Source organism: Ochotona curzoniae, unplaced genomic scaffold (genome assembly GCF_017591425.1).
Source record: "Ochotona curzoniae isolate NIBS_2020 unplaced genomic scaffold, NIBS_Ocur_1.0 scaffold_2453, whole genome shotgun sequence".
Lineage (NCBI taxonomy): Eukaryota > Metazoa > Chordata > Mammalia > Lagomorpha > Ochotonidae > Ochotona > Ochotona curzoniae.
This window is the reverse complement of record NW_024467094.1, coordinates 15199912-15204624: the sequence shown is the minus strand read 5'-3', so window position 1 is coordinate 15204624 and position 4713 is coordinate 15199912.

The window sequence follows — 4713 nt, the reverse complement described above, 5'->3', positions numbered from 1 at the left end:
GGCCTGCGCGGCCGGCGAGCCCCGCGCCTGGGCGGGGCCGGGAAGGTGCGAGAGGACGGTGGGCGGGGCGAGGCTCGGGGCGGGGCCGTGAAAGGCGGTGGGCGGGACCGAGGCTGAGGCGGGGCCGGGGAAGGTGCGAGGAACGGTGGGCGGGGCGGGGCGAGGCTCGGGGCGGGGCGGGGCCGTGAAAGGCGGTAGGCGGGACCGAGGCTGAGGCGGGGCATTGGGGATGCGGTGGGCGGGACCCAGGCTGAGGCGGGGCCTGTGGCGGCCGGCGAGCCCCGCGCCTGGGCGGGGCCAGGGTAAGGTGCGAGAGCGGTGGGCGGGGCTAGGGGCGGGGCGGGGCCGGGGATGGTACTCGGGTCGAGGCGTGGCTGATGACGGAGATAGGCGGGGCAACAAGGCGTGAGGGTTGGCTGGTATAAATTGGAAAGCCAGGTGTCCAGTGCACGGGGTGTATTGTGTGCCCTGAGGTGATCTGCAGGCTTGCAAAGCCCCGCTCTGAGATGGGAGTCGGGAACCGGAATTGGGTGACTGCCCCTCGCACTGTAGCAAATTGTAAGCATATGTCTGAGAGTTGGTAGAAAACAAAATTTCAAAAAATGTTTGGGGGTTAAAAGTGGAATTCATAGGAGAGGGGCTTCTTCACAAAGTTCAAGGAACGTATTGTGTCATAAAAAAATCTACGCGTGGGATCTTAAAACAAGCCTCCCCTCCCCCAGCTTTCTGAAGGTGGCTGGTCGCCTGCAGGCCCAGAGCACAGGAGCAGCACCGGTCGACCCTATGTGCTGGCTGCCGCTCACGGCTGCGCCTGCTGGGCGGAACACTGGCTCTGTGTGCACTTGTGGCCCAGGGGCAGGTGCATCCTGGCAGTCGTATTTACTGCTCTGTCATGTTCCCTCCGGTGCTACAGCTCGGTGTCTGCATCATGACCTCTTCGGCTATCTAGGTTGTGCCCAGGATTCTTCCGTCACAAACACTCCCTGTGGTTAGGATGATATTCCCCCGTAGATGCTGTAGGTGAAAAGTATAAGGTGCATGACAGGTGCAGTGTCCCAATTCTTTTTTTTTTAGGCCATCCTGGACTGCTTTCCCAGACCACAAGCAAGATGGGAAGCAGGGCCATTGGGATTGGAACCGGTGCCTCTAACGGATCCCGGTGCGAGCAAGGCGAGAACTTTAGCAGCTAGGCTACCGTGCCAGACCCTAAAATAAATAAATCTTTAAAAATGTTTCCCAGGGGCCTGGTGCAGTGGCCTAGTGGCAAAAGTCCTCACCTTTAGCTCGCCAGGATCCCATATGGGTACTGGTTCTAATCGTGGCGGCCTCGCTTCCCATCCAGCTCCCTGCTTGCTACCTGGGAAAGCAGTCAAGGATGGCCCAAAGCCTTGGGACCCTGCACCTGCGTGGGAGACCCGGAGGAAGTTCCTGGCTCCTGGCTTCAGATCAGCATAGCACCGGCCGTTGTGGTCACTTGGGGAGTGAATCAGTGATGTAAGATCATCTTCTCTGTCTCTTTCTCTCTTTATATCTGGCTTTGCAATAGAAATATATAACACAATAAGATTTTATAAAACATGCAGAGGTAAAAATGCTAACAAGCACTGGCATGAACACAGTGGACACGGGCTCCGCCGGGGGCTGCAGGCTGGTGGCCAGCCCCCTGCCCCTCGTCAGACGGAGCTGAAACCCTGAAGTGCATGTGGGGTTTCCACTTCCCTGCTTTCACTTGGAATTTACACTCCACTCAAAATATCCTGAAACAACACAGCTTTGTGACAAGTGACAGAACAACCATTCCAGCGGTAGCCCTACCCACGAGCAAGGCTCCAGGGGAGCTGTGTTTGGGGAGTGTCCTGGGGGTGGGTCCTGGACTCAGCCCTGGCCTGTCCCCGGGAAGTCCAGGCAGCCCTGCGGCTGCGAGAGGCCCACTCCTGGGCGTGGTTCTGTCTCTGTGCATGGTTGGCCCTGAACTGTCCTTCGAGCCCCACACGGTTGAGGCTGAGCTCCCCTTTGTGGCCTGCACGAAGATGCGTGTCCGCGGTGCGTTCTTCCTGAGCATATTGACCACAGGCACCGGGAGAAGAGCTGGGGCCTGGGTTTCCGCGTGGTATGGACAAGAATCCCAGCCTTTCTTTGCCAGTGCCCAGGGCACTCCCGGGTGGGCATGGAAGCCTCGGACTGAGCTGCATCGGGCCCAGCCGGCCCCCAGGGGCTGCAGTGGCCCCGTTGGTTGGTCCTAGCCATCGGTCACACTCCCCGCCTCAGCCAGCACAGCCTCCAGGAGCGTGGCTTCCCTCCACCTGGCGAGGACACCTGCGGGGCCCCAGCCTCCGCCATCCTTCCCGGTGCCTCTGCTTGAGGCCATTTTTGTTTTTTCCTCGGTCTGACAAATAAAAATCAATTAATTAAAAAGGAGTCAGCCTGAATCACGTACCCCCAAGGGGCTTCCTCCTTATCTTCACTATGAGTGTGACTTGGCAGTTAAAGGACCTGGCAAAGCTGCACGTGCAAGTGAGACCCAGCGGCGACGGGCGGCTCAGGCCAAGGGCGGGAAGCTGCTCTGTAAGCCTTGAGTCACACACGTATGCATGTTATAGGCGCATGCTCTCTAGAATTGTACACACACTGGGAAAAGAGCTTTCTAGAAGGTCCTGTAAAAAAGAAGACAAACATATTAAAACAATGCCACATTGCATTGTGAGATTTTCACCTACTGTTAACCAGCAAAATGGGATTGAGTCAGACCTATAGGGCCAGCCGACAGACAACAGTGCCCGAGAGAATCGGATGAGGCTGTGGGGAGGCTGTGCGAGCAGCCTGATCAGTCAGTGCTCGCAGGAGTCTGCACGGCTGGGGCCTGCCTTGCTGGAGGTGAGCCCGGGCTGCCTGGTGGAGAGAGCAGTACTGAATGCCCCTGCTCACTGGTTCCCAGGCACCTCTGTCCCCACTTCTCTCTCACCATGGGGAGCCTTCAGGCCAGCAGCTGGGGGACAGTCCCAAAGCCTGAGCCAGAGCCATGGGCAGGCCAACAGCCAGGGCTGTGGTGGGGGGTCTGTGGCCTGCATCTTTGTGGAGCCACGGTCCAGGAATGAGAAGCTGGGATCAGGAAGGTTCCTGACTAGGACAGCCCTGGATCTGACTAGGATGCTTGAGGACGCAGGAGAAACATGTCTTTGGGCAGTCTCTGAGTTGCTGGTTCTCTCTGCCAGGATTTCCAGGCAAACTAACCTTTACTCCCCACGGGGCCCGGCCTGGGCCAGCAGGTGAACCAGTCTTCCCCACAAGAGGGAGCTGTACTTGCCCCAGGCCTGTGGGCCTCTGCTCCACGCTCTCAGTCCTCTGGCCCACAGCAGACACTAGTACCCTTCTGAGGACAGTTCTGTCCTGGTCACAGGAGCCACGCTGGAGTGTCTGCATCAGCAGGGTCAGGAGGGGAGGTGGCCACACAAGGGGGCATAGGAAATGGCAAGGGGGGTGCGCCAGCGTGGCACAGTTGAGGTTCTGCAGGGGAAGAGGTAGGTGAGACGGTGGCTAGTCCTGGGCTGTCAGGCACTGCTGATGCATGCAGAAGCTTGGGTCTCCAAGGGCCTCTCACTAAGATTGTATTGGTTGCAAGAGTTTCTGGAACTAGAATGAGCTTTCTCACATGGGCTGGCGGAGGAGACCCCGAAACATCCCTACAAGAAATTAAAGAACTCCTCACATCTTAGAGCTGATTGAATTTACGTTTTACTTTTAAAAAAGGGGGAGGGTGTGGGAGGAAAATACATTACTGAGGGAGCCGTGATGGGGACGGATTCTGTGACTTCCCCTGCGGTGGCGGCCGCAGTCTGGGGGCAGACTCCCTGCCGCGCACGCCAGCGCTGGCTTACAATGTTCAACAAGGCTGTGGACAAGGGTGCTGCCCAGTCTGAGAACAGGCAGGAAGTGTGTTATCATATACAGCGCAGGTTTACAACACGTGGCATTTTCTTTAAATGATGTAATGCAGGCACGGGAAGAAGTTAACAATACTAACACACACAAAAAAAATCAAAGTTTGGTTTGTTATCCATGTACAGCAACTAAATGCTTTACAAAAAAAGCAAAATAATACAATATATCATCACATGTATTTACAGTGTAGTAAATATACTTTTCTGTTAAATTTTACACAAACTATGTACAGGTGAATATGCTGCATTAAAAAAATTGGAGTGGCTGACGCTAAGTGAACTGTTAAGTCCATCGCATAACATTGAAGGAAACATGCCTCATTATGCCTGGGACCAGGGGTATAGAAATAAACCTGGAAACAAACAAACAGAAAGCCAGAGTGACCCTGAAAACCATTCTGGCTTATATGCCCGGGGGTTGGGGGTGGCTGCTGGCTGCTTCCACCATGCCCCCACTGGGCCATCTGCATGTATGTTGGAAGCCAGCTGCTTGCTGTGGTATCCGCAGCACCTGGTTTACTTGGGAACTAGTGTGTGGCTGCAGGACACAGCATATGCCACTGTCCCCCAAGTGGTGTCTTCCTGTTGACACCTGGGGATACACCCTGCTGCAGCCAGGAGTGCCGGTGGGCGTGGTAGGTGCAGGTATCTGTTACCTGTACGACAGGGTGGCGGACTCCCTGCTGTCCTCTTTCAAAAACTCCAGGGAGTTCTCGAACCAATCACTGCTGATGTTTTCCATAGAACTGACAGCTAATGATGCTGAAATGGGCAG